This window comes from Narcine bancroftii, chromosome 5 (genome assembly GCF_036971445.1).
Source record: "Narcine bancroftii isolate sNarBan1 chromosome 5, sNarBan1.hap1, whole genome shotgun sequence".
Classification (NCBI taxonomy): domain Eukaryota; kingdom Metazoa; phylum Chordata; class Chondrichthyes; order Torpediniformes; family Narcinidae; genus Narcine; species Narcine bancroftii.
In genome coordinates this window covers 30366583-30394535 of record NC_091473.1, presented here as the reverse complement: position 1 = coordinate 30394535, position 27953 = coordinate 30366583, and the positions used below count along the sequence as shown (strand labels likewise).

The following is a 27953-nucleotide window of genomic DNA, read 5'->3' as shown; positions in this document are numbered from 1 at the left end:
GGAGTGCTGACGATTTTCTTCTTTTATACTGGACCCTGTCCCAGTTAATTCCCCGTCAGTGGAAAAAATGGACTTCTGAATGAGTCAGTTGTAATGAAGATGCTGTTTAGGAAATATTGTGTGTTTTTACAGGTTTTGTAAAACTATAGTCAATATACAAAGTAACCAACCCCCAAATATTCAATGAGATATTGTTTAAATAATGCAATGAAGCCTGCAAAGAAACTGTTGTCATTCACTGTAGATTTGTTCATGCAGGGAAACTTACCAAGTGACCCCTTATTTTCAAATAGTTGTTCCATGTTCTCCCACTGAGAAGAAACATCATTTCCACATTCACCCTGCCATGATCCCTCCAAATTTTATGTTTCCATCAAGTTGCCTTTCACTCTTCTGAACTCCTGCCGGTACAAGACGAGCTTTTCCTCCTGAGACATCTCATCCACTCCTGAGGTATCAGCTTTGTAAACTTTCTCTGAACTCTTTGAATCCATTACCTTCCTTAAATAAGAAGGCAAATAATATGCATGGCCTCCTTACTTTTGCATTCAATTCCCTTTACAATAAATGATAACTTTCTGTTAGCTTTCCTAACTACCTATCTACTAGCCTTTTGCGAATAACCCAAATCCCACTGCATCTCAGTGCTCTGCCATCATTTAAATAATAAGCATCTTTTTAAAAAAAAATTATGTGCTAAATCAGTCAATCTATTACATAATGGACATATGTAAATAACCATTCTGACCATTTAACAGAGAAAATGACCAGAGTTCATTTATAATGTCTTAATAGATTTAGGATTTTTTTTATACCTTCTTAAGTACTATAATATTTCAGATCTATTATCAGAGATGATTGAACTAACTTTTAATTCAAAATTTTGATGAACAACTGGAGGCTTCCCAAAACCATTAATGAAAAAATATTATGCTGCATTTATTTGTGTGGACTACTTCACATGAGTAAAAACAAATCGTGCAAACTATTTAAAAAAAATTCTCAGCCCCACTGAAAGTATTCAGTGCTGTACATCTTACTCCAATCAAAAACATTTAATATTTTTCACAGATACTATCCGATAAGACCAGTGGAATTACTCAATAAAAACAGATGTTTTTTATGTTTCACAATCAAACTTACTTCAGAAATAACTACCAGAATTTTGGAGTTCCTTTTTAAATTCAACAGTTAATGGATCAGAAGTTTCCAATTTCCATGCTAAAAATGTCTTCAAGTTTTGTGACAAATAATACAAATGCCTTTTTAAAAAAAACAATGAAGTTTTCCTTAAAACAGTTTCACTTGAGAATTATTTTCCTGAAATGTTTTTTCAATCAAAACTTACAAAATGGTTCAAAAACAAGGCCTTTGTTGCTGCAAATTCTGCTTAAATGATTGGTAATATTGTATATATTCAAAATACTAACAGTAATGCAGGATCTTGCCATTCGCAAGCAAAGAATTCCTGGTCATTTCATTCTCCAAATGTTGGTAAATTGATCAAAGTAGCATTTATTGCCCATTCTTGGTTTGTCCTGATATTAACAGTCAACAGATGAGGGACTAGGCTTCCATTTTTATTTATTAATTTTTCAGGATTTGTGTCTCCCTCCCAATGCCAACTCCCTTTAACTGCCTCAGAGACAGTAATGGTAAGGTGTCTTCTTGAACCATTGCACTCTTCTGGAAAATGTCTCCCACAAATCTGCTTGTGAGGGAGTCCAGGACTAGGATCCAATGACCATCACAAAATTTACAAAGCAGAAGCCAATGGAACTGAGGATAGTTGGGCCTACAACAATGCTGCAGATGTTTCTCGGAACAATGTCCAGGCAATGAGATGATCAACTTTGACCAACGAAAAATATTATATCCACTGAAGCTTCTCTCCTTGATGTCCACTGACTTCAGTTTCTCTAAGGCTCCTTGATGTTACACACAGTCAACCACTGCCTTGATGTTAAGTGTTCACTCTCACATCGCCTTAGGAAATCAGTTCTATTAGCCAAGGCTACAATGAGATCTGGAGTTGACGGTTTCTGATAAAACCCAAATGGAATTTGTGAACAGATGAATGGCAAGTTTGACAGCAATAATGACATTTTACTGATAAAAGAGAATAATCTGATTGATAACTGCATTGGACTTGTCTTGTAGCTTGTAAACAGGACATACCTGAGCAATTTTTCATGTTGGTGAGCTCCCAGTATTGTAACTGTAATGGAATGGCTTAGTGTTTTATTTTGAATATTTTAGGGTTTTTTTTTCAAAAATTATACATAGTAACATTTTAAATATATAATAAACATTTTCTCACTAATACACCAAAAACAAAATAGTCCCTCCACCCCTCCTCCCCCTCCATACATACAGATCCGTTCACCGTCAGAGCTTACATACATTTTACGTATGTACAGTTGGGGAAACGTTTTTCTATACATATTTACTTTTATACCCTTTTTTGTTCCTTTTCATTACTGTATCCAGGTCCAGGAATGGCTGCCAGACCTTTAAAAAATGTGTCAATATTTATTCTTTATGTGATATTTTTCCCCATAGGTATACAATTGTTGGAGACACATATTTTTGCTACTGCCAGTGCTATTTTTATAAATGAGATTTAATATTTGGTCAATTTGTCGCTTATTTCCATGAAATTACCTAATAGGTATAGCTCCAGGTCACCCATGAAGGCCACTCCTGTTATCCTGGTTAATGTTTCTGCAATTTTTTGCCAAAATGGCCTCATTTTCGCAGATGACCATGTGGGATATAGAAAGGTTTCTGTCTCAATCCCACATTTAAAACACATCTCTGAAATTTTGGGTTTTGATCTGTGTAACTTTTGTGGGGTAAGATATAATTGGTGTAAAAATTATACTGAATCAGTCCACATCTTGCATTTATAATTGATGTCATGCTGTTCAATCTGGCCAGCTTCTTTCTGAAATCACCACACCCAAGCCTGACTCCTATCTTACCCTTGTCCTCATGGAATGGACTAGTTGAAGATGCAGCTAGCTATGGTGTACAGGTCCTTTAGAACAGAATCAACATCCAATACTCAGCCGTCCCTTGATATTACATGGATTTAATTGAATTTGGCTGAAGACTAGCTTTTGTGATGGCAAAGATCTCAATGGGAAATCCATTTGCATCATCCATTTATCATTGTTTACTTGATCATGATTGCAGTGTGGACCCTGTACCTTCCCCACCCCCTTAGCACCTGACATTTGTCTTACGTTTGGCAGAGCTTTGACAGGATTCATTGGTTCTAGGATCCAACAGCTCTGTCTACCTCACATATATTGTATGTACTACTTACAGAAGCAGGATTGATGCCCCAGCTTGATGGTAGAGTAAGAGATATTGCCAGGCTATGTGATCAAGAATTGCACTGGAGAACAAAAGTGAAAACAGAATAATATGTCCTGCTGATGGACTAGAGTTGCTCATTAATGTTGAGGTGCCAAGTTCTATGCAATCCAGAGTTTCTCCCATTTAGCGTGATAAAAGGACACTTGAGATGATGCACATTATCTCACAATGATGGTGAGATTTATCTCCCAAAAGGCAGCAGCAGGTCACTTGGTATTGTGGGCTGATGCATCCACTACATAGATTGGAGATGAAGAAATCAAATAGGTTTATCTAACCCCCCCTCCCCCCCCCCCCAACACTACCTCACCCCCTATTGATTCACTTAATTCCAGCTGCAGATGTCAGCTGGCAGGCATATTATGCAGGAGTCAGCCAACTTTCTCATTGCTGTTGATACAAGTCACTTTCAGTGATAATACCTTGCAGGCCTCCACTCAGAGTAATTCCAATGCTTTCCCCCCCCCCCCCCCCAAAATATACTCTTATTTCTCTGGCATTATCCTTGCATTTCTTCTCTGCATACTCTCCATTGTCTTTGTCCTTTTCTTAATATGGCGACTAGAGCTATAAACAGAGCTGCAAAATACAAGCTAACCAAAATTTTGATAGAGCTTCAGCAAACCTTAGTTTAATTTTAATTCTATCATTCCTGAAATAAACCCAATTGTTTTATTTATGGCCTTGTTAACCCCAGATTGTTTTTTAGTGCATTTGTATTCTGAGATCCCATTGTTTCTCTACCCCACTTGGACTTGCATCTGCATGGTAATAAGAGATTTTTTTTTCTTTCCTAAATACATCACCTTGCATGAACCAGCCCAAAATGCTTATGTCAAGAGCTTTCCCCCTATTCTTTTCTTTCCTTTCTGTTCACAGATCCATCCTTCCCACCTCGACCTCGAATACAGTTCCCTGCCCTTGGGGCTGTGCTCCTACCCCTGCATCTCTCACCCACCATTGCATTCAGGTGCCTGTCCACATTTTGTCCATACCTTCATGAAGGGCTCAACACAAAACATTCCTTATGTATCTTTATCTTTGCTAAATAAAGTATGTTGTTAGACGTACTGAGTTTCTCCAGCATTCCACCACGGACTTTTGTGATTTACTTCCATATGGTCTATTGACGAGAGCAGTGTAATGCCTATGCCATAAACACTCTGTGATTAGTAAGAGATTGCTTCAGGTGGTATGTGGGTGGAAAGAAAAAGGTTGAAAACCATTGTTTTAATCATACCTAATTGACACGTTATGTGCACTGTTTCATAACTCCAAAGGAAGTGGGCCAATGACAATGACAATTTTTCTCAAGCAAAATATTTCAGTAACAATTGTGTACAGAGCAGTGATTCTCAACCTTCCCTTCCGACCACCTTTACCAATCACAGAGCACTTAAGGCACAGGAATTGCTTTAGGTAGAATGAGAGTTTGGGGGCCAGGTTGAAAACCACTGGACAAGAGTAAAGCAAAAGAACAACTTTTGGTATGATTTCTTCTGGGGAAAGCATGACTTTTCACAAGACCAGGAATGAGGAGACACAAGAGATGGAAAAACTCATCAGGTGAATCAGCATACTGTATATTGAAGCAAGGGGAGAGTCGACATTTCAAGTCGGGTCCCTGCAACCAGGAACAATCCAGGTTTGTATGTTTTTAATCACTTTTATTGCAAAACAATTTCAGAGAGCATATACCATCAAAAGTCTCAATGGCAGTTTTGTGCTGAAGAACAGAAATATTTTTGAATTTTTCCATCTGGCTCCCTTAAAGTCTTGATGATGAATTACATCTTGTAATATATACTAAACTATTCCTGATCAACAGGATACAAGATTTAATCCATCTCTGCTGAGTTAGCTAGTCTCAGACATACAACAAAAACATTAATATTGTTTCTCACTCCCAAAGCTGTAGGAGGAAGTTGATGGACAGAGCTATGCATCTTTCAATTATCCTTTAATAGTATACTGGAGAGAGATAGCTAGTGTGAATCAGTTAGGTCCAGGGCCACTAGTTTACACTGATGAAGTCCAAGTCAGCTTTTAATCCATGAAATTCCAAAATATTGAGCAGTGTTTTGGGATCACATTCTGAAAGTACATCTGTTCATAATTAGGCATGGTGGTTTACAGTGACCAAATAAGTCAAATTCTATTTTTATTGCACGGGATTCCAAATATGAGAGTCTGGGATTTTTGCCAGTGTTCTGGGGTTTGACTTGCATAATTTTATCCATTTTCCCGTGTAAACTACAAAGCCATGGCCTTGGTTGAGATTTTTTGGTGATTGTTGCTACAGCTGAATAGTCTATTTACAACAATTATGGTCTTCTTTATAGGCATTCCCCCAGGGAAGAGGATGGCTTATTTCATGCCAATAAGAGAGGAGAAAAAGGATGAGTGTGACTTCTTTAACGTGGAATGCCAGTTGCAATCCAGCTATCCCACTTTCTGTTGAGATTTTTGTCAAAAGCATCAGAGAATGCTCTTGGAAATACATGACATGATTTACCTTACGGAGAGGTTGACGGCAGATATTATATGGGCGTCATCGGCAATGGCTCAACTATAGATCTTATCAACCAGAAAGATGGCATATCTAATTAGCAGCTCACCTCTACCAGTACTTTGAGTGCAACATCTTTATACTCTAGAGATTTGTTATCCTGGGCTTCATACTCTTAATTATTCTCACCCGTGCAGTGAAATGCCTGAACAGACAAGTGTAAGTACTCAATTTCCTTTGAGTGAGACTCAGAAGTCAACAACAAATCATGCTTTAGGCCACTTTAACTGAGGAGTTGAGAACTACAGGTGCTGATCAACAGTAATCCTGTATGTCACTATTTCTGGGAGAAGAAAGATTTCTTTTATTCTTCAGAAGGGATCCAGATATTCATGGTAACCTTCATCTCATCCATTTTTAAGATATTTAAAAGTATTTAATGTCCCAGCAGCTTGATTATTTTTATGACAAAAAAAATATTATTTCTAATTCCTTCTAACTCCAATTATCTAAAAATGTAGGAAATGAAGAAAATCCTATCAGTTTAAAATATCTATTCAATGAACAAGGACATCATTAATTTTACTAAGGATAAATATGTGTTAATAAATATTACACTCCCTGCTGATGTGTTTATCAGTTGCCCTAGCTAATTTGCTAGCTAAATGCAAAAAGAGCATTCCTAGCCTTCTACAAAAGAGCCTCGTATATTTTTGAATTGCTTTTCTCTTAGTTCTCTTTTATAGAATGCTCGTGAATGTCAGAATACGTTTCTCAAATTGAACCTTTGCTTTTCATTTTTTTCTTGCCTCATTATCAACAAGGTCCAAAAAATTCTTTCAATTATTTGGTCTAATACAAGTTCTTTAATCCCTCAAGATGTGTGTCAAATTAGAAAGACTAACAAATTATCTTGCAGATATATCTGCAAAATTTATTTGCATATTTATCTGAAGAATTTGAAAAAGAACACAAGCATTCAGGGAGAAAGAACTCAAATAGTTAACAGAAACTGATCAGGTTATAGTGGTTTCAGGTATGTCCTATTTTTGGTTTAATGGAATGTGATTATTTGCAGTTTCAAAAGCTAATGGCAAACTTCTAACTACATTTAGTATTCATAAAATGACAGCACAAAAGTGCTTTTGTACACCAAACATGGGCTCATCTTAAACAATTTATGAAAAATGTATGCCATATTCACATGCCAAATCTACAATAATATTTATGAGCTTACATACTAGACTCATAATTCTGAACATGGTTAGAATGTCAGTTTTTCTTAAAAATCATAGCAAATTTATCCAGTTTGCAAGAGGAATATGCAAATATGTAGAAAGTACCATAGACCCAAAATGAAACAAACCACAGAAAGTTCACATTATGAAGTTTATTCACAGTACGAAAGAAAAATATTCAAAGAAAATACAGGAAATTGAACTACATAACTTTTACTTCAAATAAGTAATATTCCATTCACGGTCAATGCAAATATTCTTTGCATACCAACGGTACACTGCCCCCCCCCCCCCCCCCAAAAAACCAAGTAATTTAATTTTTGTATTTTTTTAGGTTAAACCATAAAATTGTTGGGCCCTTTCTCACCTGTGTGATAATACTGAACAAAGCATACCAAGCACCATCAGCCACAGTTCTAATGTGTTCCTAAATTAAGCATCCTATCTACTCCATTGTTTTCAATCTTACACATATAGTAAAAGCAAGTCCTTCATAATTTCCCTGACATTCAAATCTTACTTAAAATCATAATGCATTTCTTATGTGGGTATAATAGCTTACACATTAAACTGCTAGAAAGAATGAGCTGAGCAGATAATGGGAAACATTTACTGAATCAGTCAATACAACAGTTATTCGTTCTTCTCATTTGATACTGAATTTTAAAACATATCTTTTATGTTTCAAAATTTCCACTTTTTGTAATTTATCAGCACAAACTATAAATAACACATTCACACACTTTTAAATGCTGAATCTTCAGAGACCCTGAATGATCTGAAGTTCACTGGTGTGCTATTACAATAGTGAATGAGAAAAGTGGTTATATGAGCAATTGGCTGAAATATATTGAAATATATAAAGCAAAAATTGTTTGAACCCAACTGCAGGTTAACTGGTTTTATATTTCAATCTGAAAATCATACGTGGAAAAAGCTGAAATATGAACAAGTCAAAAAAATTTAAAAACTCTACCAAAGAAAAATCTGTTAAGTGTTCCTCTAATCAAAGAATAGCAACATTCAGAAATGTGACATCAAAACACTCAGATAAAATGTGATACATTCAGAATTCTGCTCAAAATGGAATGCAAGTTTTAGATGCTTTATTAAAGTTTCAAAGTGAAAATTTGTATTCAGTAAAAACTGAGCATGATGCAATAGGTTCCTGTACAAATCTGTTAAATGTGGGGAATGACAAAGCATACTGGACCACTTGATCTCAGACCTCATTCTCCTTCCTTAAAAATCATTTCCACATTGCAGTTTCCATCAGACTGTTGCAGCAGATGTGGACTGTTAAACACCAAAGACGACACAGTTCACAACTTCCCTGAGACGGCTGCTAGCCGCATCTGTAGATGATGAGACGGGGAGTGCAGAAGTGTGGCAGGCACACAGGCAGCCTGAATAAAATATTGCTTTTCACTCTACCCTGCATAGAATCATTTTATGCAAACTTCTACTGCTAATCCACTGTGTCTCAGCCATTTAGAAGTAGCCTATCAAAGTAACTTCCTCAATGCAACTATGAGCTGCGTGCATGCATGGGGACAGAAAATGAGAGCATCCAGGAAGCAATGTGTTTGCACTGAGAAAGCAAGCTGTGGCAGTATTTCACAAACCACAACACCTCCACCAACTCCTCATTAACTGGGCTACATTCCAAATTCATTTGCAGCCCCTGGAGAAAGAAGCTTCTTGTATTTATTAAAATGACAAAACAGACAGTTTTATATATGCAAAAAAACCGAAACAACAGGCATCCCCCCCAATTGACCTACAACATGTAGTAGATGTTATGGCAGCACAGCGATTCCCTCACAGATTCTGTAAAAATTAGAGGCGTAAGAATACCATCTGGGTACCACTTATTTAAATTGGGCACTTTGCCTGCAGCAGGCTGGAATGGTAATGTAAAATAAACTGTGTCATTTACTCAACATTCACCTACTGCACCAAAGAAGAGGTACAAGGACTGCCTGAAGAAAGCTCTTGATGCCTGCCACATTGACCACCGCCAGTGGGCTGATACCGCCTCCAACCGCGCATCTTGGCGCCTCACAGTTCGGCGGGCAGCAACCTCCTTTGAAGAAGACCGCAGAGCCCACCTCACTGACAAAGGAGGAAAAACCCCAACCCACCAATTTTCCCCTGCAACCGTGCCTGCCTGTCCCGCATCGGTCTTGTCAGCCACCAACGAGCCTGAAGTTGACGTGGACTTTACCCCTCCATAAATCTTCGTCCATGAAGCCAAGCCAAAGAAAATAACCTTACTATTGTGCCTGTAAAGCACTAAAACACAATCAGTTTCATTATTTCTATTGTGTTATCCAAGTAACCTTTTGGAGGTTGAACATAAATAGCAATATAGCATGACAATGCAGTCATGGTAAAGTGATAGCAATGATTTCACTCTAATCACGTCACTCACTCATTTGTAAAAAGCACAGACGTCTTGCAGACCACTATGACTTAACATCCTTTTTTTTTAAAAAACCACTACCTATATTGAGGTGGGTTTCACTGGGCCTAACATTCTCTAGACTCGATAGAGCATCAAGTCAGAGGCCATCGTCGATATCTATGAAATCCTTTGTATCGAGCATTCATGCAACTGAACCACAGTGTGTAACATCCCTTATCATGACATGAATCATCAAATTCATTAAAAAATAACTGATTCTGGAGAGGTTATTTTTAGGTACAGAAAGAATACTTTTGTTCCCTTTTCCACCTCTGAATAAAATTTTATAAAAGTGCAAACAAGTCAGCAAAATATATTCATTCAACCTGATATATTTTGAGATTCACTTAGTCTGCACAACTTGAAAGAAGAGCACTGTCTTTCAGGTTGCTGCAGAGTGAATGATATACACAAGTATGACTGCCACATCTGCCAGGCACTGACACAGAGCTCTGTGTTCTAACAACACACAGTAGGTCGTGTCTGAATGATTGCAGTCTTTTGGTGACATTCTGGAGAAAGGGCACCAAAAAACCCTTCAAAGATTGTTCTTCTGACTTACATCCTATTACACTGTCAGTCCGACAGAACTAACCTCATATCCACTATAAAAATTTCTTGATATCGAGTATAAATTCTTGGTTTCAAAGTCACCACATTCAGGGCCAAGTTTCTTGCCAACAACAATTCAGAGGCAGTACTGTGTGAACTCTGAATGAATTTCACGCTGACAGTTACATCTAATGAACCTCCACCTTCAGGAATCGTCACACTGTTGGGACAGACTTGCAGAGCTATTATCTGTGCACATATGGTCACAATGTTCATACATTAATGAAGGTCAAAAGATTCTAACATTGGAGATTTCTAAAACATCTAAATGTCATCGTCATTGGAAGCACATTTCTGATACAATTGGGCAATTACAATCAGATGCGTATCATTGCATAGATGAATAAAGATTAGTAAATGTACTTTAAGAACAACCAGCCCGGGTAAAATGAGTTTTACTATGATTTGAAAATAAACATACACATAATAATTTCTTGATATGAAACTGGACAGCTATATATTGTAATAGTTAAGAAACACTTATTGGAAGCTTAAGCTCAATTTTTCCTGTTCAATAGATGTGTGGCACTGCCCAATTTAAGAAAAAAAACTAACTGAATTAACATAGAGCAGCAAAATGCAGCAAGTGATTTTATCAATAAATAAACCTCTCGACAGGTGGAGTGGCTTCAGAAACTGAGAAAGTGCTGGAGGTTGTGACCAAAGGCAGTGAAATGTAATCATGGAACAATATTTCCATTAAACAATTGAAGAATCAATCTTTTTCAGATGTTTGTGCAAACGTCATTGCAGGTGCCTCTCATCTTTTGAAATACTGCAGAGTCTCTTGAGTAGAGCCTGGAGTGGCTACCCCACCTGGCATCATCACCCAAGCCTCTAACCCTGGAACCTCTGACTCTACCTTACCTATCCAACTTCATCTGACCCTGAACACCACAGAAACTCCCCCAATCTGGTATTGACTCCCAAGTGACAGGGCCTGATTTTGGAATTCCAAAGAAAATCTCAATCTCCAACCATAATCCTTCTTCTCTCTTTGCCATTCCAATTTGTGTACAAAGTTTCTGAATAAGGGATGTTTCCAAATGAGACATAATTCAACTTATTGAGAATATTTCATTTTAACTTGCTTTTATTCCTCACACAGCAGGAATTGTATTATAAAACTTTCTGCAACTAGATTACAGGCAACAGTTCCAGAGATGTGGTAATAAATGGCTTACTATATAGTAATTCATATTTATTTCACAGGGGTTGGTAAGTGACCAAAGTAGGAACTAAAAAATTGAAGCCACATAACAAACAAAAAGCAAAATAAAACCTGTCTTTACTATTGTATATTCGATTGAACATCTGCACTTCATATTTAGTTACATATAAATTCATTTTAAGTCAGCATTGTATTGGATTAATTCATACCCACACATAGGATAAACACAGCAAACAAAAAGTCATTTGTGCCTTTAAATAAAGACAAACACCTGTAATGGCATGTCAAGTAATGGAAATTTACTCTTACAGAATTCACAAATTAGGACCCAAAAATCTGGGTAACAGAATGAAAATTTGTTCCTAATGAAATTTATGTGAAAGAAAAGATACAAAATTATTTTTTCATCGTATATTTCATGACACATGCACAAGATGACATGGACTTGAATTACAGAAAATTGTAATACAAATCATTTTCTATGAACCCAATCCCACCTCCATTGAGAAAATATTTTAATGTTTACTACATAAGTAAAAGTTGAGTCTGTTTCTGATATACCTAAAAGTTTTCTTAAGTACATCAGTAAGTCTTCAATAACAATATAGTTCAGTCTTTATCCAATACAATCATGACAAGCTAAGATTTATACTTCGTAATAATGTGAGAATTCTAACTTCAACTACCACTCCCTTCAAAAGAATCTATATAAGTTCTCCTCAGCTGGTGAAGTAAGAAAATGACTCAAAAATATTCATGCTCCAGCATCTCCCATCAATAAAAAAAGTGATATTGTATTAACTAAGGATCATGCAGGCAAAGCAACTGCTACTTGTCCATAGCAAAGAACTTAAATCTGCAATTGTTCCAGTTTGACTAAAGGTACATCTATAAATAAGCATGTCTTAACAGCAAAAGCTGTGTGTTCCATACTAGAACACCTTCATCTTCAGAATGTGACTGGTTTTGTATTAGTTACATTAAGATTATCTGCATTCTTGAGGAATAAACAAGCAAATTTGCTATGAGAGGCCCAAGCCTCCTCCACCTGAAACACCGCTTTAGGAAGACTTTAGCTTTTTTTTTATATACACAGAGGTCCCGCAATACTGCCGTAAAGAAGATCTGTCATTAAGCCAGCTTGGCTTGTTTACACTGAACCAAACAACGCCGTCATAATGTTGGGCCAGTGTATCATTTAACACAGCAAACCGGCATTCCAGGAGCAAAAGAGACAGGACTTGTGGCATCAAGTATGATATATATCAAGTTAAAGGCAAGACCGCAATGACCACCTTCTCTCTCCGTGCCCCCACCCCCCACCCCATTCCATGTTCATACCATTTACACAGAAGGTGTGGCACAATATTCCTGCATTGAAGTGTTTGTGTAAAAGGGGTTTACTTTTTGGAAACTAATCATTCATGCTATTTGTTTCAAATTGCCTTGTTTTTTTTTCCATTTAATTCCACTTTTTATCCCTTTAATATTTTATTATTATTTTACTTGAGTCTTGGAGAGATAATATTACATAAAACAACAGAATCATTAATTTTTTTCTTAATTCTTCACTGTGTGTCCACAACATTATTGTTTGGCTGTGTAGTAAAAACTTTATGGGAGTCAAGTCAGAGTAGAGATGACTGTTTGCTCATCAAGATTGGTGAAAATACAGCTGCAAATGACTGAGATTGATTTAAATGTACAATTTAGGTGCAATTATTTTATGCTGACTGCATTTGTTCTGCAGAAGGGTCCTATTTTTATTAGAAGTTCATGTAGTTTCTATTTACTGCTTTATTCACTTTAAGTAAATTGATTTTGCCAATGTCATGGATTGCTGTTAATCATATATCCCACCCCACCTCAAACTCATTAGCCCTTTTTCCACTGGAGTCCTGGTTAATTGGCTCTGCAGTGTCCCGGGATAGGAAACCATTGGTGCTGTTTCCACTAGGAAACCTTTAACCGGGACACTGACTGCTTTTACACTGAACACAACTCATCCCCGGGGATCGCAGTGTGTACCTTCGAATGGAATGGATGGAAGTTGTCCTTTTTCCACTGGTTTAATCAGCACGCACAAAAATAAAATTTAATGCAAGATAATATTCATAATAGTCCTCGTGCATCTTTACTTCAAAGGGCAGAAAGATTTCAAAAGTTGTAAAATTGATATTTAATAGCCCTTAACTAGAGCCATGAGTTTGCAATGTGGAGATTTTAGCATGCACACATCAAATGGCAACTGCATACTTTGTATCAGAAGTGACTTACAAACTCAGGTTTATTATCATGCCTTTATGAATATTTAACTTTGTAAAGATCAGCAGATCATTCTGTGAGGATGAAAACTCAGATATTACTGTAATTGTCAGGTATCACCTGAGCTCCTGAGGATACGAGGAAGAAAGATTATGCTCTTTCTCTTTCAAAGGGATGAGATATATAGCCAGAATTACTATGTATCTATGTAATTTTTACATGTGCCAATAAAATAAAAATTGAAAAAAGGGATGTAAATCTTTCAATTTTTGTATAAAATACTAGAATAAACTAAATTACATTAGTTATGTTTACTAATAATTGCAAGTAATTATTAAAACTGATAAATTGGAAAATCTCTGCAAGTACTGATCAAATAAAGAATGCAAGTAATTCTGAGCTTCCAGTAGTAGGAGCCAATTGTCTACTCAGTTCAGAGGTAGTATTTGGGCACATGGTTACGTTCAAAGATCTTTCATGGTTCCACAATACAAAATGTTAATATTGTGTGAAGAACTATAACCAACTCTTACTATAATGTCAGCATGTTTGATTAACATTTACAGCTCTGTTGATCCCATGTATGTACCAATGCAAAATACAGTAAAAAACCTTTGTATCCGGCATCTTATGTGGATTGCTAGATACTGGATAAGTGCATTTTCCAGTTGCTTGAGACTTAGTTTTACAGGACTTAACTAAAACGTGTATAGCTGCCTCATGATCCACTCATTTCTGCTCACCAGTAATTAGGGTTAGGGTCTAATACAACCTGCATCGACGTCTGTCTGGTTTACTTTCTGGAAGTGAAGACCAAATCAATTTAGGCACAAGTCGATCATTATAGGTGAAATATACTGTACAATATGATACCATGACACACATACATATTTACCTAAAACTCTATATTGTACATACAATTGTCTAAATACCATAGTTTAACAGCTTGGGTAATTTTCATTTAATTCTTCAAGATAGTAGTTACAGTTAGGTGAGACCATCCCAAATCACACGCTATATCATTTACAGTTTTACCACTTTCATTGCTTTATCACCTTTATCTTCTCTTCCAATCTGATGGCATGCTTTTCTTCTTTGATTCTGCCATAGGTTTGCTTTGGGGGCATTTTGGAGCGATGATGCACCTCAGATGCATCTGCCATTGGACGTTACTCAATTGGGCCTAAGTCAAGAAATGACTATACTTATACAGTGATGAATCTTAATTAAAAAAAAATCATTTGCTAAGCCAACCATTTGTAAAAGATTGGTGAACTAACGGCGAGGCATGGCAATTTTAAACGTCTGTATTTTTTGCCTATTATTTTATTCTTAGTTATTTTAATTTTATTTATTTTCCTTGTTTTTTTTTGCCCATTGCTTGGGGCTGCCAGTTGCTTGAATTCTGGATACCGGGGGCTTTACCATACAATTTAGAACAATAGTAGCATGTTTTAAGCATCTATGAAGTGATTTTGGTCAGTGGAGTATTTTCATGTGAACGGTGTCTTCAGAAATTCATTTTCCAATTTACATTGTAAATGGAATTTACCATTCCTTCCACTGAAGCCATCTCACCTGCAAACTGTTGCATAATGAATTTTCAAATAAGTTGCATTAACATCTGCTTAATCTCAAAAACAATTTTATGCCTTTGGCAAAGATTAGTGATTGCTCCATTAAAACTTAATTGCACAATAATTCACAATTAAAGTACACACAAAGTACCATAATCACCATGATCCCACCCCAACCCCACCATTAACAGGTGATACATTCATCACCATCTCCTCCTTTTGATACCTTCCAGTTCCAATATCCTTCCATTAATCCTAACTTTCCACCTTTCAGTAAATCCAAGTTATTTTATTGCAATTTGGTATTACAAGCCTCAGACAAGGTTATTTAAATGAATATTCCAACGCTAAGTGAATCGTAAATGGGTGAGTGACCAATAAACATAAATTAAATTGTCATTTCTACTCTCCAGAAAATTTAAAATTAAAAAAAAACAATTTACTGTGTGCATTCAAAAGTTTTGCATATCTAACTCTCACAATGTTACATCTCTGTGCAATTTACAATTATATTACTGTGATCAGTTGACAATTCCCTTCAACAGATACATCAATACTATTTTAAAGGCTTTTTTCCATTTTTTCAAATAGAACCTCAAATAATTGCATTCAGTATCCTGGTGACATATTATTAAATCTTGTGAATCTATCTATTTTTAGCAAATCCAAATGGGTGGACTCTCAGTATATATTTTGATTCAATAAAGGCATTTACAGGTAGGAAAAAAATCCCGTCAACTTGAAGTAGAAAATGTGGTGCATTCATGTTATATAATTCCATGGTTGCAACTAAGTGTGGCATTTCATTTGGTACAGAGTAATGCTATGTTTCATTATGTATATGTAATTAAATTTGTTGTTCCAGAACTCGATATACTATGTGACTGATGATCAGGGATGATACAATCTAAAATTGCCACTTGGTTTCATTATTTCTTTATCATAGTCCAAAACTCGTGTTGTCCCTTTTCTGTGGTTTAAACCTATTCTATACATTTGTTCTGGACAGATATCTATCAGATATTGTGCTGGCTGAATTAACAAACTAGGACTAGCAGTGAACCACAAGAGACATTGTGGCAAAACCCAATACATTACCCACATGCAAGCAGCATTTTTATTAAGCTGCGCTGTCCCACAAATTGACTTTTTCAAAGGAAACATCATAATAAAAGCAACCTGCCTGCAATCTGATTTCAAATACGAACTGTGCTTAAGTCATTTATGAGCTCTCTCCTGATCACTCAATGAATTCATCCAATGAGTCCTATAGACAGTAAGGACCCAAGCCCTCAGTCTGCACTATATTCATTTATCTCAACTGGATAATCATTGTGACGATTGGCCTCAGTGCCTCCAAGTTAGTGAGGAGAGAAACTGGTTACCATTAGCACCGATGAGGAATGAGTCCTGCTGAAAAGACCCACATTTACTTGAAAAGGGAGATGAAAAGTAGGTTGGGGTTAGTTTAAATATACACCCCCTGTTTCCCCCCCCCCCCCCCCACCAGTGGAAGATACTGCCAATACTCAGTCAAAGCTTCCACAATATTAATGACAAACAAGAACACAGCTGACCAGCCATTAGTGTCTTTAAAACAATACCCTAGCAAGCGAAAGAGGAGTAAACTGGAAAAGAAAATTTGCTCACTTTTTCTAAAACTGATTTAGTGTTTTAGAATGGAAAGTATATTTATTAAGTACATCACATTCTATTTTGCTGTAAGATTCAAAAGATCTAATAAAAGCAATTATTCACACATGTGGGATTCAAAATTTTGGGAAATTCCAAGTGCCGTGCAGAAGAACTTGCAAATTCTTTTAGAACCAAAGTCCCTTTCTCACTGCCACTGAATGTGGATTGAATCAGCCAATTGAGTGGGTCACCTGCCAGGGTGAATGCTCCCGACTGGGCAGGGGAGGGTGGGGTAAGGGGTGTTAAAATCAACCAGGTAGGGAGTTGTTCAGAGCCCAACCAAGTTGACTCGGAGTTGACTCAAATGCAATGCAGATGGGTAAGCTGCTCAACTAAGTATCATTAGTGACGTCAATCTGGCAGTCTTAATATCAGTGCAGTTATATTTTACAGGGCAGCCAGTGGGGCTAAGCGCGTGGCCGGTGGAGCTGTCACAGTGTGGCTGTCACAGGTTGACCAGAGTGGCTGTCAACGTGTGGCCGGTGGAGCTGTCAGCGTATACCTGTTCTTTAAATCATCTCAAGATTACTTATAATACCTAATACAATGTAAATGGTTGTTATACTCTATTGTTCAGGGAATAATGACAATTTAAAAAATCTGTACATGTTCAGTACATGGTTGCAGTAACTATAAAATTGGCTGCATTGTAGGACTAAGCTAAAATATGTGCAAATACCAAAGCTCTGTCATTCTGCTGATGGCCTGCAGACTGGCCGAGAAGGCCAATGAGACGTTATAAATTATCTGGATGGTTTCAGGCAAGGTTGTTCTTCTTTACCCATTATGATCACAGAATTAACATTAGTGCTCAGCCCGATGCCTCTCAGTTCCCAAGTTTGAACAGTCTAAAGCCCACTACAGTAGATTTTCACACGGTCTTTTATACATTGCGCACATATGTCTTATTTAACTGTGAACGTTTTTTTTCCCACGTATGCCCAGGACAAAATAGTGGGTCAGTTCAAATGTTCTAAAGTCCCAGAATAGCACAAAGTAAAAGAGCTATCAGGATTTGAAATTGAAAAGAAATTAAAACACTCTAGGACCAATATGTTTAGAAGCCATTTAGAACCCTTCGAAAGATTTATATCAAAGCTTTTCTGCCCTTCTGAAGTTCAATGTGAAAGTCTTAAACTGCAACACAAAAAAAATGTTTTAAGAATCAAGTCCCAATTTACAACTACTTAAAAAGTTTGGTTCAAAACCTTACACTAAAAAGAACTCTTTAAAATAGTTAAATGCATTGTTAGATTAACTATATCCATTTGTTCAATATTACTAACCTTTAAATTTTGCTCACAGCTGAAGAATCTTTTCAAGTAAAATGGTGTTCTTCAAATTACAAGCTTTTAGCAATTTTTCATATGGATATCTCCATTTTTATTCAGATGATAATTTATTCATTAAGTTAGTTGTGGCTTATGATATGTAAAGGTAAAATATTAAAAGCTCATGGTTCTGAACCAATGGATTTCTTCACCAGGCCAGAGCATTGTTTTACCTACTGCAATGTAAATGCGAATGTCGGACCAAGTGCGACAAAACATATACAGATTGTAAATATATTGTATGTAAGGTTTCTGCTTCAAAGCAGAGAGATAAAGATTCATTGGGGTGCAATAGTTTAACTACCTACATATCATATTTCAACTTCAAGACTAAATCTTACCTCTGTTCTTTTCTATAAGGGAGAATTTGTTTTTAAAACAAACACTTTCTCCTAATTAATAACAATTTAATGAAAAAAAGTGCTTTAAAATTCCAAAGAAGCAGGAATTTTCACAACAGGGGATTTGCAACAGTTACACTTACCAGGCTTCAATGATAATCAAGTTGATTACTACTTATTTTTAAAAGCAGATTCAAACTAAAAACAAATGTATTCCTTCAACTGACAAGGCTAGAATTAGACACTGGCAAATCTGACCCAAACCGTTGGTAGTTGAGAAGCAATATCATAGCTGTGAATAAAAGTATTGTAATGACACAAGTAATATCATCACAGAGGCTCACTACTTTGAGTTCCACCAACAAATTACTTTTTGAAAAGACTAATTTTGACTCCAAAATGCATGGATAATTTCACTTTCAAAAATCAGTGGTTTTATTTTGAATTCAGTGATGCTCTCTACTCTTCCGACTGCAAAGACTTCAGTCAATGAAGAGGCCAAGCATTGCTGGCAGATAGTCTAACTGCAAGAATTCTCATAACCATGTTTCAATTTTATTATGAATGCATCCCAGCATTCCAAAATACAATTCAAATTGTTCTAATTATACATGTTTTACTGGTGCCTTGGCAATTATTGCTGCTGTTAATTAATAACTAATTAAATTAATTTCCTTGTCATCTGTGCCCACACACAGATATCAATTTTACTTTCTTCACAGAATATAACTTGCTAGACATCAATTTCACATATTTGTGGAACTGCTAACAGATTTACCATGCTATCAATTTAAAGTGGTTATTTTTTTCTCTTCTAATTAAATATTGTACTTTATAAAGAGTAACAAATCAACCTCTGTTTTATTAAAACTCTGGATTTTAGTAAATTCAGAAGAACAAAGTGTTAACATTGTGAACCTACTTCAATAAACTATCCTTGATATGGTACAATTATGTCAAAGTTCCAGAACTCCTTAATGCTAGATCTCCGTACAGCTGTCAGTGTGCTTTATCAACGGTCTGTACAAAATTATGGAGCCTCTTTGAGAACTGAATATAAATGAAATTCATTCAGTTTTAAAATCTTTGTAGCAAAGATACTCATTGTTTACAGTGTATTTTAAGACTAATTGTCAATTACAGCTAATGACAAACCATAAAAATGTTATTGTTCTGTAGTACATTATTATAAAATTATCAAGTCTTGGAATATAAAGAGTGTATTTATAAACATTCCGTTCAAAACTTACTAAATAATAAAATAAATTTCTTTTCTTTATAAAATATTTTATTGAATTTAATATAAACATAATAATCTAGTAAATGCCATAAGCCATATCATATACATAATAAACATTGATAGCCATAATTTATTTCTAAACTTAATCTTATCCAAAACATTGTCCAGGATTGGATTGAATTAACAGTTGACACATTCTTCATAATATATCAAAGATAATATGGAAAAGAAGAAAAAGGATAATTCCCCATTAAGGGGAAAAAGTAAAAAGAAAACCCCTGAGACAAAAATATATTTTCACTTAACATCAGGCAAGTTATAAATAAAATTCCCTTATAAAAAAGAAAGGGAATTTATACTTCTCAGATATTATCTTTATCTTCTGTATTATGATCAATGTTTATAATTTTCTATTAAACTCACATTTTTTGAATATGTCTCAAAAGAAAAGGATTAAAAAAAGAAACAAAAACCCTTGCAATCAAACCTCTCCCTCTAAACAAGGTCAACTTAATAAATAAATAATATACATGCAAATCAAATGACAACCAGAAACCAGACAATGCATCTCAGGAGCATCTCAACACCTTAATTCTTTAAATTATGATACTAATCCATGAAGGGGTCCCATGTCTTATGAAAGTTAAACTTTACATTTTTAATATTATATCTGATTTCTTTTCCTAACTTAGGAAAGACATGATATCATTGGATATGAGTAGGTGGAATGTTGTCATTCCATTTCATCAAAATTGCCCATTTAGCTATCAGAGAGGTAAAAACTAAAATTCGCTTCTGAGATGAAGTCAATAATATGTCCTCTTCTTGTGAAAAACCAAATAAAGCAATTAGGGGGCATTGTTAATCTTAAAATAAATTTGAATCACAATTTTAAGTCAATAGAACATAAATAGAATTTTTCCCCTTAAGAATCTTTAACCCTTGATGTGTCTTTGATTTTGTTTGGTTTGCAATTCCTGATGATTGAAAATCCTTAATTATAAAAAATCTTTAACCCGCTTGTGCAACACCACAATCAAATATTTAATTAAGACATCTTTGATTCCTCACCCTAGAATCATCCACTTTCTGATCAAGAGCTTTGTGTATATATGAATAAATGTGAATTTACAACAGCTGTGAAAAATCACCATGCAAAATAAACTATTTTAATGAAAAGTAATAGATTAGAATAAATCAGTAGCCATATACTGCAACTACAAGTGTTTGACATATTGGGGAAATTCAAGTAAATTAATCAGTCACTTACAGGTTATGATGACCTAAAAAATAAACACCCTAATGTATGACAACTGGCGTGAAACTATTTCACAGAAGCAATGTAATCAAATGTCACTTTAATTGCAATTGCCCTTATGAAGTTATTTAAGCTTGTTAATTTTCCACAGAATGTGCTATTGTCCTTCAGAAGTCATGCATCATTAACTCTTTGTCTCAGTTCAATATGCCTTCAAAAACTGAGAATTATTTCTTTTTACAATTGCATTTAAACACCTGAATATGGTACATAAAGAGTATATTTAAGCTGCCAAGATATATCACAAATAATTCACCATCAACAAACATGATAAACTTTTGAAAAAGCTACCCAAGACTTATGAAGCAAGAAAAATATACAGACACAATGAATATTTGGGAACAGATTAACACCAATTCATAATGTAATTGCCAGTCAACAAAGGCCAATCAAGCTGTCCCTTTAAATAACGATCCTCTGGAGAATTCAGTTTGCTTTTGGGAAGTATATTGAACTGCAGATACAAAACCATATATCTACATCTTAATTTATGTGTAATTAGGTCTGTCAGCACTCTGCTAATGTACTATAGTCAAAAATCATTAATTCTCCAATACCTAATGCCAATTTTATTCATTAAGAGCCAATTACATTTTCTGCTATAGATTGCAATTTTGGGAATTTATGCACAGGTATGAATCTACTGCAATACTGATTATTTGCCATAAATGGTAAATTGCTGTTAATGTGCACCTAGTAGTGCATCTATTTTGAATATGCTGATATTCTTATAATAAATATTAAACTATGTCAAATGAAAATGTTCTGATATACAATCATTAAATGTGCATATTTTCCTAAATGTTAAACTTTACTAATTGTTCATATAGGAACCATAGCTAGAATAATGCATTTATGAGTAGCATTGTCAATACTTCATAATTTAACTATCATATTAATGCAATGTAATTTATTTCCTCCTAACAAATGGTTTAAGATTAATACAAGTTGTCAGGAGACATCAATAATGCAGCATGAATGAATAAATCTCAAGCAATGTACAATCAGCAGGATTTTTTAATCTCTTTCCCTTGATTACTAAAGTATCCAAATAGCTTTATTTAGCTCAGAACTGCCCCAGCTATTTGCAGTGTTCTACAAGGATCTTAGTTGGACCACACAGATGCCATTTCCAAATGTCAACTTGTACTACGATTGAAACCTACAGCCACAACAGTGCAAATGAAATGACTCAACTACCACAAGAAGGAAGGCTCTGTTACTGATTGACATGTTCAATATGCTCAGTCCAATCCTGCCTAACAACAGAGAATTTTTTTATCATTCAATTTTTTGAAAATGAAATAACTTTTGAAAGAACATAGTTGAATATTTTGCAGACAGTTGCATTAAAGGTAGGGGAACATCTAAATACTACATTGTTTAACAGGCACTTTTTTTAACCATTAATTTTTAGGTTGCCACACCAGTTTCCAGATTTATGCCTTAATTAAAGAGAGATCAGTGCAGAGTCTTTTGGAATAGTACGCCATGAGGAAGAGACAAAGAGAACTGGATTCAATTATTCCATACAGCAAATAATTTTATTTTTGTTGAAATATTTACACATTACATAGCAACATCATTGTAATTACTCCAATTAGAACTTGACAAGTTTCCATGGATTTAACTTAAATCTATGGCATGAGATTTATTGAGATGTTATTTCTTTGCAATAAAGGATTGTTTCATATGAATACTTAAAAAATCTACATCTGTAGCTATCAATATTGATACTTACATCTGTATATGTCTTTATTCCACTGTGCGTATTTTACCATTGTTTTAAATTCAGCTGAAGTTATTATCTCTCACAACAAAATTAGCTTTGGTTGAATGTTTTCACTTTCAAAGATTTCACAAAGTACTGCAGGTACTACAACTGTACCAAATCTCAATTTGTCCAATGTGTGGCAAGATACCATCAAATCTTTTTTTTTTGGGGGGGGGGGGGGCTCCAGCCTTGCCTAATTTATTCAATATGTTCCACTATATTCTGTTACTCTTCAAGCACTGTTTATTATTAATGCAACACCGCAAAGTTTGCAACAAATAACAAACTTTTACTTCCACGGTGGTGTCCATATACATGGAGAACCATAGCAAACTATTTTTTTTAAATAATGATACTCTTGGGTGACTTGTTAAGAATGGCTACAGGTGATCCACACAATTCAGATGTTAAATGCCTCACGGTTGGATCTTAATGCAAGGACGAAAGCGCTTGTGGACAGACGTTTCGGAATCCCAAGCGAACGTGTTTTAGGGGGATGGGGATAGCCCATTGTCTCCTTCATCGTTTTGTTTGACTATTGTGCGGTCTCCTGTGCACAGAAGCGAGAAGGCGAGCCCACCGCCTGGGCACACGGTTGAAAGGTTTCAGAGAAGCGGACCCTTGACAACGGCCCAGCGTAGGCTTTGTTTGATCTGCCAATGCTTCGTTGCTCTGGGTTGTCAAGGTTCGCTTCTTGCTGCCCTGTTTACTTTACTGCTATTTTCTCAGACGTTTGGTAATCCAAGATGAAGGAGGGTTGAAATCCACATTGTTTTTTTTTGCTAAACATTAAACAGACCCTTCCTTTGGATGTCCCCCAACCCCAAATCCCACCCCCCTCCCCAGAAATGCCCAAAGAAAATAACAACAACCGGGTTCTGCGACCATTAGTACTTTTATCACTAATACAATTATTGGAGTGAGTATTTATTCCAACGCAGTGCCTTGGCCCTTTAAACTCCGCGGGCAAACACAAACAGCCCATTGTCCGGCCGGACAGCCGCCGAGGGTCGAGCAACTTTCAATGGGAAACTCCAGCGCGCCGCCTTCCAATTAAGAAGGGAACGAGGAGAAAATATTTGAATTTGCAATCTGCTTTGATATAATGAAGAGATACGTGTTGGTGATTAGCGCTGCTTAATGCATTATTCTGCGGTGCTTCCTACAGTGAGTGGCCGAGGTGAGACGGACAGCCGCATCTGACGTGAGGCTCCCTCCTGACAGCCAAGTGTAAAGGAAGCTGGTGAGAGGGGAGAGTCAGGGAGGTGTGCAAGGTCTGTCTCACCACCGGCATGACCACAGCGGACAGCTCGGCTACCTGCATAGTTTTTCAACGACAAAATAAAACCCCCAAACAAACAGGTCTTTAAAAGAACAACGAAAAAAAGTTTACTCCTAAAGTAACAGGCACCGTTCTCGGGGCAGCCAATGCAATGCGAAGCCGTGCCGGGAATGAACACGACCCCCTACAAGCGACCCTCCACCCAGTCGGCATCGTGTCAAGACGCCAACCTAAACAGCCCAACGGGGGCACCGCTCCGGCCGGTATCCCCTTGCACCTCACCTCATCCAGGCACAGTGGGGCGTTCAGCTGGTGGCTCCCACCAGGAATGACTATTCTCCGAAGATGGAGAATGAGTGAGCGGGAGGTGGGGAGGGCGCTGGCCAGGACTTGCGTTTTAAAACAGTCTGGTATTGTTTCTGGAAGGGGGGGGCGTCCTGAGCTCACCCTCGCTGCCGAGGGGATTCCAGCCTCACACCCAGTAACATTCCCGGCCGGTCAGAACGTTACATCTCTCCAGCAGACAGCACTACTTTCTTAAAACATAGCAGCAAGTTTAAACCGCCGGCGCCTTGGCTGCGGGCTTCTTACTTTAAGTACTGGAGTTTCTAGCGGCCAAAACTTGGAGAAAGTGATGAAGAAGTCTATTCGGGACGCATTTGACTGGTCGTTGCAAAAACTTGCCCCAAACAAAATAATTTTCTGACGCACACAAACAATAAAAAAAACAATGCAACGCATTGTGGAAAGCTCAAACTACTCCTAAATAGAATGTCGAGATCCGCAAATGCCCCACAATTTAATGACTTTCATTATAATCCGATGCATTGGCCCGCATGTGATACCCATTCAAACTCGCACGGGTCTTTTGAAAAGTACACGATGAGAAAAAGTGACAACTTTCAGGAATGTGCCCCCCCCCCCCCCCATCCCTCCTCCTCTTCCCATGCGGTTCTCACTGTGTACCTATTCCCCCTACAGGAATGGTGTGATCCTGGAGCAGAGATTCCACGATCCACAAGCCTGTCAGGTCGCCGGCGAACTGCCGATTATCCTCCAGCTTCTCGGCAAACTCGCCAGAAAGAAACCTGACGCAACACAACTCCTCGAAACGGACCCACACTCGCTCATGACCCCTCGCTCAGCCAGCAAGGGAGTCCCAGATCTCAACTCCGACGCACGCCACCATCCACAATGTCCAGCGCATTTCTGCTTCGCCCTGCCAATGCAAATTGTTGATGTCCGAGTGGAAACTCACTTTGACAAACAACATTTTTTTTTGCAAACACCCCAAACTGCACGTGGGGCTTGGAGGAAATCAAAGTCAACCCAAGCAGAAAGAGTTCATTTAAAAGCGAACGGGGGAAGGGAGAGAAAATAATCAAATTCAAACTTACCAGTGGTACAGCTTTAGATTTTGGGTAACCAGAAGATAATTTGACCTGCAACACACATGCGATTGTGTACGAGAAAGCATGCAACAAGCACACAATAAATAACAATATATTACTCCGCTCTGGCACTACGTTGTGGAGCAGCCGCTTTTCAAAGACACAAACATCTCCCTGTCCAACTATGCAGCCGGATTGAACTCACACTTGACGGGTTCTTTCCCTAACCTGCCGCCACGCGTTACCCCGCTCCTCATTATTGAGTATTCTAGAGAACTTAATGAGTCGGGGGGGGGGGAGAGAGAATACAAATCGCGGAGTTGGATGTTGTTATTTTTTGCTGCGAGCTGCCCCCTGACGTCATATCCACCTGCTGTGTAAACAACATTTATCTGGGCTTGGGGGTGGGGAGGGGGGGGGCTATTCTGAGATCGGCGCTTTGAACACGTCCACTTAGGGTGCACTGGAGCAATGTTGGCGTTCCGGTTAGAATGAAAAGCGCTCCTCAACCCCGGCGATGTCATTTGGGCTGGTGGGAGCTCGACCCCAGTGAGAGTGATTGTGTTGAAAAGTGAAAGTGTGTGTGTGTGTGTTCACAGACAGCCGGGCCAAGGCAGCGACTCCGAGAGGCGGCGGGGGCTCGGCTCGCCTCGATCGGTGCTCTCTGGCCAATGAAGGCGGCTGGGTTCGGGAGGTGAAAGTTCAGCAGGAGGACAACCCTGTCAGGAAGTGGAAAGTGTCAATCTTTAGAGTGCCAACCCTACTCTTATCTACTCCACTGACTCTCTCTCTATAAACAAGGACGTTCTGGAAGTGTCCAACCACTAATGTGCCTTATTTTTATGTCTCATTTCAGTAATTGCGACTATGTTCGAGTTATTAAAGGAAGGAAATAACCAAAGTTCACTTGGAAGGGGTAAGATGTAAAGGGTAAAGTTTGTAACTTCTAATCCGTGTCACGGTTTTTAATGGATTGTTGTGAACATCTCATTCTGTCGTTTCAGCTCTTTGATGAATGGGGAAGATGTTCTTTGATATGATTGTCTGCTTGAACTCCACCACCTTCAAACCTCTAATCGCCTTTTAAGACCTTTCTTCCGATACATTCTTCCTCTGCGTATTAAAGGAATTGATCTAACTCTCTTCTAAACACTCGAGCACATGGAACTGCGACAAGTCTTTCCTTGATGGCCTTATAATAAAATACATTAATTACGAACCCGATGGGGCGATTTTTCTTTTCTTGAAAAATGCTTGCGAACCGGTTCAGTAGTCCAATTAACACTTCCAGAACGTAACATTAATCTACAATTTAACTGAAATATTCCTGAAACCTTGCGTCCTTGATCAAGGACTGAAATGCAGAGATATAAATTTATTTATAAATGACGCTTAATTTATTACAGGGGGGCATCGATGGCCGTGTTGAAGAGTGGCGGATTCCTTTGAAATCTCCGTTCGTCTGAGAGATGGATTTGAGCAAACGGAGAGCTTGGGACGCCATCCCCTGGTTGTGAACGCATCGGGAAAAGCCGGGGAGAAAATAATGCATAAAGACAGCATTATTTGTGTGGGATCCGATGCAGAATTAAATGCTACAACATTATAAATATGCATGCGTCGCGTTTGAAGTGGCCCTGATTTTATATTGAACAATAATAATGAAAATCAGAGCACGATTCCTGATGCGTGTACCTGTAATGTCATCTTTAGACTTCATTGCAAATATGTAATAAACGCGTTTATTAAAAAAAAAACAAGTTTACACACTTTACGAGAATGATTTCACAACCCATTTTGAAAAGAAAACTCGTGCTTCTATAAGGGAATTCAAATGGGATTTCCACGCAACGTTGAAAACTTAGGTGACGGAACTTCTTGCAGTTCTTTCTCGCCGTCCAAATGATGGTCTATTTGGCATCAAATTAATGGAAGCCGAACATGTTTGGGATAGATTTCAATCTCCCAACGAATAGTGGAAAGTAATAGAGTTCGTTTCGATTGCACTTTCCCCAAGTCCTTCCCGAACATACTTACAATTCCGTTTCCACTGGCTCATCTCACCGCTTACCTGAAGGAATGCGCTGGCAATTCTCTGCGAATTGTGAAGACCCGCGGAACTTTTGGAGAACTGCATGGACATTTGGCGTGATTGAGCCCAGACTATTCGGGCTTCACTGGCAGCTGTTTTTTTTTTGGAGGGGTGGGGGGGGGGGGGAGTGGAATACAAAACTGTGAGAGTAAAGAGGTCGCATAAACATCTCCAATGTAAATCTAAGATTTGAACTTGATGACAAACAATTCCATTATAATGTCTCAGGACTTCGTATGTGTTTGAAAAGGCCGTTCCCAGTTACT

At 37.3% G+C, this 27953-nt stretch overlaps 1 protein-coding gene and 2 long non-coding RNA genes across 13 annotated transcripts in view; 2 read left to right on the top strand and 1 right to left on the bottom strand.

Annotated features, from left to right (window-relative positions):
• The window catches only part of LOC138763234 (uncharacterized), an 85694-nt gene extending 77162 nt beyond the window's left edge, over nt 1-8532 (top strand). For both annotated transcript variants that reach the window (XR_011357431.1, XR_011357429.1), the window contains 2 exons: nt 5727-6112; nt 8398-8532. This is a non-coding gene — a long non-coding RNA (uncharacterized lncRNA). The remainder of the gene's footprint in view (nt 1-5726; nt 6113-8397) is intronic.
• Nucleotides 1-25835, bottom strand: part of foxp1b (forkhead box P1b) — a 577308-nt gene extending 551473 nt beyond the window's left edge. For 3 of the 10 annotated variants that reach the window (XM_069937046.1, XM_069937049.1, XM_069937060.1), the window contains exon 1: nt 25602-25833. The gene's annotated coding sequence lies outside the window, so the exon portion shown is untranslated. Of the gene's footprint in view, nt 1-25170; nt 25398-25601 lie in introns of those variants that run through there. The other 7 variants (XM_069937040.1, XM_069937039.1, XM_069937038.1 and 4 more) reach the window with 4 other exon arrangements.
• A 498-nt stretch (nt 25836-26333) lies between these two features.
• LOC138763233 (uncharacterized) lies at nt 26334-27360 on the top strand. The gene is made up of 2 exons (XR_011357428.1): nt 26334-26511; nt 27002-27360. It is a non-coding gene; the product is annotated as an uncharacterized lncRNA (long non-coding RNA).
• Nucleotides 27361-27953: the final 593 nt, after the last annotated feature.